Source organism: Calidris pugnax, unplaced genomic scaffold, assembly GCF_001431845.1.
Source record: "Calidris pugnax isolate Ruff unplaced genomic scaffold, ASM143184v1 scaffold107, whole genome shotgun sequence".
Taxonomy (NCBI): domain Eukaryota; kingdom Metazoa; phylum Chordata; class Aves; order Charadriiformes; family Scolopacidae; genus Calidris; species Calidris pugnax.
In genome coordinates, this window is record NW_015090901.1 from 2,029,470 (window position 1) to 2,040,916 (window position 11,447).

An 11,447-nucleotide genomic window follows, 5' to 3' on the forward strand; every position below is an offset into this window, starting at 1 on the left:
CCGCTCGCCTTGCGCCCGCCTCCTGGCAGCGGGGCCGCGGCGCCCCGGGGATGCAGCGTCCCCCGGGATGCGGGAGGGAGGGGGGGGCGGTGCGGGGCTGGGGTTTGGGGCTGGAAATCACGGAAAAGGAGGAAAATCGGGGGTCCCCGCAACAGGCAGCTGCCTGACATCTCCGGCTGGGATAAGTTATAGGCTGTAACGTCCTGTTGGTGCAGAGGGGATTATTTTGGACATATTTGAGGGCTCCCTATAGACCTCATCACCTTGGCTCCCTCAAAAAAATAGCTGGTTAAAAGATACCTAAAGGTATCAATGCTGGTGCCAGGGCTGTTTAAACGCCTTACCTTCCAACCAGGGGAATGGGAAAAACGCACCTTTATATAGATTTGCTGGTGGTATCAAACTGGGGGGGGAGCGGTTGGGTGTGATGGAGGGTGGGAAAGATGGAGCAGGCTAATGAGAACATAGAATGGTTTAGGTTGGAAGGGATCATCTAGTTCCATCCCCCTGCCATGGGCAGGGGCACCTCCCACCAGACCAGGTTGCTCCAAGCCCCCTCCAACCTGGCCTTGAACCCCTCCAGGGATGGGGCAGCCACAGCTTCCCTGGGCAACCTGGGCCAGGCTCTCACCCCCCTCATAGTGAAAAATTCCTCCCTAATGTCTAATCTAAATCTCCCCTCTTCCATTTTGAAGCCAATATCACGGAGTTCAGCATCGGCAAATGCCTAGTCCTGCACTGGGGAGGTAAGAAACATGGGAAAGGGATCAACACACCAAGCGGCTGGTCCTAGATGGAAAGGACAGAGGTGTGGTGGTCCACATTATATGCCAGGTGAAGACAGAGTCTAGAAAATTATACCATGGACAAGATTTAGGATATGGAGCAAGGAGAAAAGGCCAAGGACTGAAGACACCAACAAAGGAACACTGTATAGACTCCCCAGTGCAATCCACACCCAAGTTGCCTCTTTTCAGACCACTTTTACAACCTGTTTCTCCTCACTTCTGGGCTGAGGATGCCTCATTTTCCCTGCCCTTGGTTTTGTTTCCCCTTTCCAGCAAATCCCTCTGGCTCTTCCTGCTGCCAGGCTGTGCAGCCGGAGGGAGGAAAGGTATCACCACAGGTATATCACAGAATCACAGAATCGTAGTGGTTGGAAGGGACCTCAGAGATCAAATATATATATATATATAATATATATATATATATATATATCCCATTATACGTCTGCTTGAGGGTGGTCTGGGGATGATTCTTCACACAATAGAGTGAGAAATAATGCTGGAAGACTGAATGATGCTAAAACACAGACCCACCCGTGTGGGACTTGATCCATATACATTTCAAACGCACATCAAAACGCCTCTCTCCACGTTCCTGACTCCCCCCAGCAGCAAGATTCTTCTCTCTGAACTCTCATTACGGATTCCCAATTTCTTTGTTGTCATCCACACCTTCCGATCTGACCTAGTTACAGCCATTCCAGTTGAAGGTAACCATAGAAACAAAGAACCCACCAGACTGCATCCCTTCTTGTTCCGAACATCACCTGATTGCTGCACCCTGTCTTTCTAGCTTGGAATCTGGAATTCTGTGCCTGCAAAACACTGGATCCAACATCCTTTATTTCCCTCCCTTTAGCAATGCCACAGCCGAGGCATCACGTAAGGCATCCCTGCTTCCACACATTTCCACTGTGACCCATGAAAGAAAAGGCTCCTTTCCCATCTCAGCAAAAATTAGGTTGCCCTGTGTATTGGCTGCTGCCCATCTCACAAACATAGCCATAAAAGGCATTAATAAATAAAGTTTGGCATCTTTTTAAATTTAACCGTTATATTCAGAACAGTGCAGTAATTATTTCAATTTCTATTTTTTTTTTCTGATTATCTACTGCACAAAAGAACAGTTGTCCTAAATGTAGTTGATAGTTTCAGTTTGACTTTTCATCAGGAATACAGGGGGGGCACTGGTCAGTTTCCTTTTTCCTATATACCACATTAAAATAATAATAATAATATCTATCTTCCTACACAATTTAAACCTTTGGAAACTTGTTTTAGCGGGTGTGAACAGTAGCCAAAAAGCACCACCGAGCCTGATAAACTGCGGTCTTGTTCCCCGTGTTCCTCCTCTGATTTCAGCAGGACCAGAAGCCATAAGGGATATTTACACCTCATTAGTGGATTTTCCCAGACAAATTACGCACACACAGAGCCCTTGGAATTACTTACAAAGCTTCTTCTGATATAAAATCTGTGGCTCTGTTCCTTTTCCCCTCAGTGGATGATTCAGCCCAAGATAAGACGTTGTGGAGGCTACTTGAATCACCCCACCACAAGCACTGAAGGTTTTCCTGTCCTGCTACAAGCTGCCAGTTGTCAACAGTGGTTGGTTCTCCTGCCGTTGCCGTTCTCGGGATCCCAGTGGGTCCTGGAGAGGCAAGAATGATGTCTTTGTAATAAAGACTGCAAGGGAAATCCAGCTGCCCTTACGCACTGGAAAGCATCCTGCATCCAGCTACAAGTGGTGGCGTTAACAGAGAGTCAATCTTTGCTGGAAGACAATTAACTAGGTAAAACCAGACCTCTTCCAACAGCATTTCTGCTTCTCAGTGTACTGAGTCCTTGTTTTACCTCCACTGCTCCCATCTCCGTTTCTCCTTGTTGTCGTGGTCCTTCCTAAGCTACCAAGGATCTCCAAAAATCCGAGGGAAGGTAGGAGCTGCTCGTCAATTCAGTCTTCTGATCTGGCCACAATTCATTCTTAGCATCCTAGATGACTGGAGATCATAAAAAAACAGAGAAAATGGATTAAAACTCCTTATGTCACTACCATGATTTGGCTGTATCTTACTTTCAAACTTCTAAATGACGTGGGTGATGAGGGATTACTACATACCCAGGCAGCTGGTGACCAGACCAGTAATATAGAGAAATAGAGGAGGTGGACTGAGAGGGTGGCAGCCTTTATTTTGCCATCTTGAAGCAGGGGAAAATGAGTTACAATAGTCAATGAGGAGGGCTGAACCCATAGAAAATAGCAGATTTTAAGAGAAAACTAACATGCTGAAAAAACATGGCAAAGTCTAACTAGAAGAATCAGTCCTTGGCTTTTGTTTGACCCAAAAAAATGCTTAAGATGCAGGGTGCACGGGGATTGCGGTGGGAAGATTTACAAGCTGCAGGCTTGGTCACCTGTGCAATTAAAACACCCACGCTGATGAAGCAAACCACTGATTTTAGCATCATACTCCTCGCAGGTAAGAGCCTGGAACTCTTGAGAGCTCACTGTAACACCGCTCCCGCACCCGGCTTAGGCAGGTGCATTGGAAGGATTAACACAACACCAGAAAAAGGGGTAGATATTGGAAAAATATTTCCTTTATTCTTGTCAATGGCTGCATTACTGGGAATGAGCTGTAATAGTTGAATAATTTGGATTAAATGAGTTAGTATTTTACCTGGAACTCTTTCTTTGGATTGCTAACACTCTATGGCAACAATAAATTAATATATATATTTTTTTTTTTTACATATAAACAGTGTTTCTTCAGCCCACATTAACTGCATGGAGTAATCGCTTCAGTACCCTGCCCTAACAACTGACTGTTAAAACCTAGATGCAAAAATTATACAAGACAGAGGGAAATAATTAATGTGTTACAGTGAGGACTAGCGGAGGCGGATTGGGATTTGGGAGGAGTTTACATCTTGCCAGAAAAAACAATGAGGAATCACTCTCCGTAAGGGATGGGCTTGCAGAGATAAAAATAAACAGATTTTTTTGTCCTCCAGAAGATGAAAATTAAGATTCATAACTGAGGGAGCAAGGCAGTGATTTTTTAGAGTTTTTTCACGTTTCAAAGCAAAATCTGAGTAAAGAGAAAAAGAAGGAATCCAGTGTTAACAAGAGAACGTCAGGAGGGTGGGCTTTTCATTACAAATTATTACAAATGAGATTTTTACGGACAAGGAAGCGTTAAAACCAGAGCCTTTCTCTCCTTGTTCTTTTCCTGACGGGCACTTGCAATGATGTCTGCTGCTTTCTCTGCTAAACAAGTGGGATTATGTACTCGGCTTCCTTGGCATCTGGACCGGTTTGTGCCCTGACCCCGATAATCCCACACGGCCAACCCAAGATCCGTTGCAGAATGTGAAATCCCTGCCAGAAAGGGCAGTACGATGGGAATTTCTGTTTGTTTGTTGGTTGGTCGGTTGCCCTGTGAAGTTAGTCAGCTCCCGGCCGCTCTCCCATGACAGGAAAAAGAATCCTCAACTCAAGGTGCTAGAACATGTCAGAGGGAAAAAAACATCAAACACATCTTGGATAGCATTTCGCCTTCGTTTTAGACATATCAGCTTGATTAGTGAACTCTAGCAGCACGTGATCTTGTATCAGAGAAAGCTTAATTAGTGAACTCTAGGAGCACGTGATCTTGTATCAGAGAAGAGGAAGCGAAATGGCCAATACTACACAGAATATCTGAAAAAAAATTATATCAAAACCTATGTTTTCCAATAGACATTTTTTTTTCTGATTAAAGTTACACCCAAATGCAATGGAAATATAAATAAGGTTTAACAGTGACTCCAAGACATTCACATTTCATAGAATCATAGAATCATTCAAGTTGGAAGAGACCCTTGGGATCATCGAGTCCAACCATCTCCCCTACTCTACAAAGTCCTCCCCTACCCCATGTCCCTCAGCACTGCATCTAAACGTCCCTTAAACACAGCCAGGGATGGGGACTCCACCACCTCTCTGGGCAGCCTGTTCCAATGCCCTAAAATTTCTTCCTTTTCACAGATTTTTAGAGCACAGGGGGCTTTTAATACTCTAATGTTCTATGGGATAAGGAACAGAAAATAGTTTATTTACTAGAGTAAGCAGCATTTGTTTAAAATGTGCTTCAGAAAAGCCTTGACTTGAAGATAATGCATTAATATTCTTAGTATATGTTCTGCTTAACTAGTAAAATTTTAAGCCTTAGAGATTTAATTTATCTGGTTTTGACTTAGAAAATATTTATCGGGTTTTGTTGTGCAGGTCTCTCCTGGGCTGAAAATCAATGGGCTGTGGTATTTCCTCTCTACAGGAGTACTTCCACTCCATAAGCAAGTAATTTCCTGTTTTTTATTTTTTCTTTTTGTATCCTAAAAAAATTTGCAGATAGACCCACAACATGTTAATCAACAGTGGAAACCTTTCGGGGTGGGGGGTTTCTCGCACTTTAACGTTGCATATTCTGTACCCACCTTTCATCCTGCAGCTCCCATGTCCCTGGTCTTCCTGCAACTGTGAGTAAACATCCCAGTTGACTCGTACATTTACACAAACATTTTGTCCAGTAAGGAATTTCAAGGCCACAAATGGCCATAGAATGGTTCTACCAGGGGCGATGTGGAGACACAACAGGACTTCAAAGGTGATAAGAGACTGTTAAGTTTGGTATGACACCATCACTCTCTAATGATTATTTATTCATTTCATATTTTAATACCTAAGAGCCTCGGTCGCAGCCCTGCTTTACACAGTGCTGTATAAATATCTGCTCTTAAAAAAACTTTCTTGCTGCCTGGCAGAAGAACAAAAGGCAACGAGGGGACAATAGCAGTCAGATGTATTAGCAGGGGACAGTCAAACTCTGAACTGGGAACACTGTCACGCAGACACAGTGTTATTAACAAGCCAGCCTGCTCGAGGGCTTCGTATTGACCTAAGAACACTGTAGTTTAAGATGCTTAAATGTTTTTGAAAATGGTGAGGCTGCATCTGGAGCACTGTGTCCAGTTCTGGGTTCCCCAGTTCCAGAAGGACAGGGAACTGCTGGAGAGGGGACAGCAGAGGGCTACAAAGATGATGAGGGGACTAGAACATCTCTCTGACGAGGAAAGGCTGAGGGACTTGGGGCTTTTTAGTCTGGAGAAGAGAAAACTGAGGGGGGATCTGATCAACACCTATAAATACTGAAAGGGTGGTGTCAAGAGGACGGGGCCAGGCTTTTTTCAGTGGTGCCCAGTGACGGGACAAGAAAGGAACAGGCACAAACTTGACCATAAGAAGTTCCACCTAAACATGAGGAGGAACTTCTTTCCTGTGAGGGTGGCAGAGCCCTGGAAGAGGCTGCCCAGAGAGGTGGTGGAGTCTCCTTCTCTGGAGACATTCAAACCCACCTGGAAACGTTCCCGTGGGACCTGCTCTGGGTGGACCTGCTCTGGCAGGGGGTTGGAGGAGATGATCTCCAGAGGTCCCTTCCAACCCCATATCATTCTGTGATTCTGTGATATTTTATTGTAGCCTGGGATCCTATTTCTAAATATTAACCTGAGGAAAAAGGTCTTTCCGTTCTCTTGAAAAAGGCAAATGGAGTTTTCCTTGTGGGCACATGTAAGTTTCAAGATGCTCAAAGAAGGTGCAGCAATGGTATCCTGATGGAACATCTTCAGGGGAAGAATACTCCATCCTGAAAGCCCAAGTCAAGTACCTCATCTTCATCCAGTGAAATACAGAGTAGTTTTTGCTTACCTTTGAATAAATTACTGCTCATTACTTCAGCATCTTGGGTGTCCTTCTGCTTAAATCAGCTTCCCCTGGTGCAGAATCTTGACGATATGCAGAACCACATTGTCCTTCATGCATCCATCTGTTCTATACGGTGATGGGCAGGGATGTTTTCTTTTCAGAGCCATTGACTGATTGCTTCTCAAGCACTAGAGATTTGTTTCAGGGAGGAGACACAAAGAAGGGTTTAATAAGACTCCCCTTAAGGGGAGACACAAAGTGATGCTGCAATGGCATCCCTACCCAACTGTTGGGTTTCTTCACCTCAGGCCCCATGCTCTACCCCGCCTTTTCCCAGTGAAGATGTCATTTAGCTGTTTTTGAATTTATTATTATTATATATAAGATATTTAATATTATTTATTATCAGCCCAAGTTCTGACCTCCTCAGCTTTTCCTTTTAGTGAAAGGGAGGGAAAGCCTGGGGTCCTTTCTCTCCTTACACATATCTTTCCTTGGCAGAGTATCTAAAGGTAACTAAAAGTCTAAAGATGCAGCTAAATTGGGTATTCCCACTATTTCTCTCTCAGTATCCTCAGTTCCCATCCCCTTTCACCCCTTCACATCCCTGCTCCATGTTCTTCTTCCCCTTGCTCACTGCTCTCCTGCCACCTCCTTTTCCCACCACATGCCACAGAGCCATCTGGCCTTACTGGGACTCCCAATGATGGGTCTCATGCTTATTAAACTGGGGAAAAAGAGGATTTTCCCCACATCCATGGGGACTAACATGCAGAAATGCAGTGCATTTCCAGGTGCTGGTGCCAGGCTGGGTGCTGCTGTCAAAGTCACCCCCCAGGTATCATTGGAGGCTCTATTCCTTTCTAAAAGGCAGATTAAAAGAAACTTATCCGATGTTACCAACTTCTACATAAAACTCTGGAAAGGGATGAGACAGCAAACTCAAAAACTGTGATTTCTACTACATTTTTAAAACACTTTTCTCAGGGGCTCGGTTTCTTTCTTTTATATTAGCAAATCAATGCATATCACAGCATAAAGATATCCGAACTACCAATTTGCCCTGATTTTTCCCTGATCTACACTAACCCAGCAAGATGCCCTTCATCTTATACATATATATATTTCTATATATGCTTATCAGCTTACGTTTTTCTACATTTTGCCACAGAGCAGACATATCCCTTCTATCTGTGTCCCCTACACTCTCTCTTCTGCTTTGCGCTTCTCTATATCCCTTTTTTCAGCTTCCTTTCCTGTTTCTCACCTTTCCCGCCCCCACCATCCCATGACCACCCAATTAAACTCGGGGCTTTTATGTCCCTTACACAAGCTCTTTGTGCTGTTAAAGCTACACCGGGCAGCAAATGCAGCCTTTCACCTACTTGGCCACAGCAGAGAGTCTGTTCTCCTCTCATTGCCGTGGCTGGTCTGTGCTCCAGGAGCCAAACAAAACCTAGAACAAGTGCCATGGAAAGCCTTGACAGCGTTACAGGCTGTGCTGCAAGAAGATGATAGGGTGATAGCCCTGGATTTTTTTATTATTTTTTTTTTAATAGGCACCTTTCAACGACTCCTCATTAAGTTCTTACACAATATGTGAAACACCCAGATGAGGAGATCATTGTGCAGGCTTTGAGTTTATGTTCAAGAGGTTCAAGGGCCAATTCCAAAATGTCCCCACCTCCTTACCAGTTTGTTTCTCAGGAGGGAGGACTTGCTCAGGCAAATATACAATGGTATATTTGATATATAATGGTATATATCAAGCCCACATTTGTGTATGTAGCCAGCCCTGCATAGATTACCCACTGCCTAAAGTCAACAGTTCTCCAGTATGAACTTCCATGGACTGACTGATAAAACGTGCTGCATCCAAAATAACCACCAATTTCAATGACACTAATACATTCCTTCTGTGGAGCATTCACCTGATGGACTATGACCATCGGATGATACTGCGAGTTACCAATTATACGTACCTTTATCTCTACGTGTCAAAAGAAGTCATGGCTTTGAGTCTGGTTGTGGACATTGAGGCCACAACCTTCAGTTAGAACACTGAACAAGTAAAAATATTTCACAAATTTGCAAATTAATTTCCCTTCAAAAAAATCTGGCTTTGCAGTGGATCTCCCCCCCTTACTTTCTAACAGTAAAATATCATTAATGAAGCTTGAAGTAATGCATCCTAAAATAATCAATTGTAGAGTGGGGCTTTATTCCTTTCCTGGCCCTCTCCACCTTCTTAGACATCTCTATGTTCGTCAGCTTTGCAATCTTCTTCTATATATAATTGCAAAATAATATAGTTTGCAAAGGACCTCTGGGGGGCTACAGTACAACCTCCTGGCTCAAAGCAGATCTGCTGCCCCTCAGCACAGTCACAGAAACTAGAGAACCAGATCTTCAGCTGCTACTAATGGGAAAATCACTGGGATTCACCAACTTGCAGTTGTACATGATTTTACTCTGCAGGAGCAAGAGATGTTGCCAAGGTTTTTCTTCTGAACTGATACCAGAACTGGAAATGTTAAACTAATTCACATCAGATAGGCTATAAATTGCAGCTGAAAAAAAATAATTGAATTTTATATGCAATTATTTTCAAAAATGAGGTCTGCAAAGTGCTTGGAGCCCACGAACCACGGCGTAGGGGTTCCACAAAGATGACCGGGAAAAATACCTATAGCACAGAAGTTTAAATTCACTGAACACGGATCTCTCACTGGGATAACAAATCAAAGCAGCAATTTATTGCCATGCAGAGCTAGTCAACATAGATTTGACAGCCAATTTCCCTCGGGATTTTCTACTAGACGTGGAATGCCAGAGCTGGAAGCAGCACTCTCCTCTTCCTCCTCCACCAGAGCAGCACAACGACCGACACGAGCCAAGCCCTGGTGTGGGAACAGTACTACAGTGTTTCTTAACAAATACAGCTTAGAAAAGCTTGACTTTTTCATGGTCTGCCAGACAATTGTCCTCTTCTGCACGTCCTCTCCAGGGAACAGGGAGTCCACAGAGCAGTTTTCGATCAGGAATGATAGTTTTCATCAAAACCCATGTAGACTCATCAGTGGTTGCTCCTGCCTGAGGTGGTGTTAGCACCGACTGGAGGGGGCTTGATGGGGTGCAGGAATTGGGTGCTCCATGCACTTGTAACATACAGTATTTATTAGACATGTCAATGATTTATCTACTACATTATCCAGTAGGCTCTAAGGTTGTAAACTAAAAGCCACAAGGCAAAGGGTAAAAAAACAAAGTAGGGTAAGAAAAGATGATTCACTTACCCATGGTAATCAATTTTTAGGAGAAACCAGATGGAAAAATCACATCAGAATGCATCTGTGCAAGGCCCTGAGGATAAGGGCACCTGGACACAACAGGAAAAGCACCAGGGTGGCAGCCTCCAGGTGTGTGGGTACGAGGAAAGGGGGGGCTACAAAGGGAACACCCTGAGCATTCCAAAGGTTAAAGCACCTAACATGCCACCGTGACACGCCCACAGGATTAAAATCCTGAAATTCAAATAACTCAGCCCAGAAAGTGCCATGGTAAACTTCTTCCCCATCGCAAGCAACGAGCTGCGGCTCCACCTTAACGTCCCGTCTTGCTGACATTTCTGATTAGCCTTGTCAGAGGTCTATTTTGAACCAAACTAAATAAAAACCAGCAAGTCTTAGGAAAACATTCCTTTCGTTTCTGACTTTCCTCACCCCACGCCGCAGGAAAAGGCTGTTTAATAGGCTGAAGTCCTTGAGCAGCCCTAAGACCAGGCAGAAACAGGGGAAACCTATAGGGTGTCTTGGCACAAAGGTGGTTCCTGTTGCCCATGGAGGGAGCAGGGGTGAGGAAAAGGAGAGGAGCAAGAATTCTTTTAGATATTTACTGTTGTCAACTCCTTTGGGCCAGTGGCAGTGGGTAAAACCAGAGCACCCTTGTCTGTAGCTGCTCTGAACTATGGCTGGGCAGAAGGACAACAGCACCAGGGTTGGAGGCACTTCTTGCTCTCACTGATGGAGGTGGTCTCTTATCCTTCAGCAACAAGATACCATCCTCAGCTAGAGAGCAAATAAGCACTGGGAATGAAAACATTTGATGGTTAACCATGTGGTTAACCTCTGCTTTTCCAGCCCAGGTCAGAACACAGTGCTATTGAGAGATGAGACAAATAAAGGTCTGAGCTACTGGAAGCCAAAGTTACTCCAATCCTCAGATTCGATCATAAACCAGAATGCTGGAAACTCAGGGAGTGCAGTCTGTACCCTAAAATGTTGGTATATGAAATCTGGTTAGAATCAGCCAGACCCTACAGAAAGGATTAATAAGCCTTCCACTTATTAATGCAAAATAATCACAAGAAAAAATATCTATCACCAGGAAGGGTGTGGGTCACAACTGCCTTGCTCTGGAGAGAGGCCACAGATACCTTCAGGCATGAGAAAGACAGGAGTAAAAACACCCTGCCATTGTTTTTACCCTTGCACCACAACACCTTGCACAACCTAATGACAGGGATTATTTTATACTAAAAGTGCCTCCCGGCAGAGAAAAGATGGCACCGTCCCACCTGTCCATAAAAGCATCGCCCTAAGCGGGGGATCTCCAGCTGAGCCTCCTGTCAGACAGATCTCCTGGGGCAGAAGAGAACTGTTAATTCTGACAGCCATTGAGTCGGTAATTCAGCATGACAAAATAGAGCAAAAACAATGCTGATGTCAGGCAGAATACCATAAATCTCCTTTTTAAGTCTGCTGCTAAGAAGTAAAGTGAGATTCCTGGTGGGGGGGAAAGCAGGGGGTGGGAGAGGAAAAAGGGGAAAAAAGGGGGGAAAAAAGAGGGGGAAAACAGGAAAGGGAAAAAAGAGGGGGAAAACAGGAAAAGGAAAAAAGAGGAAAGAGGGGAAAAAG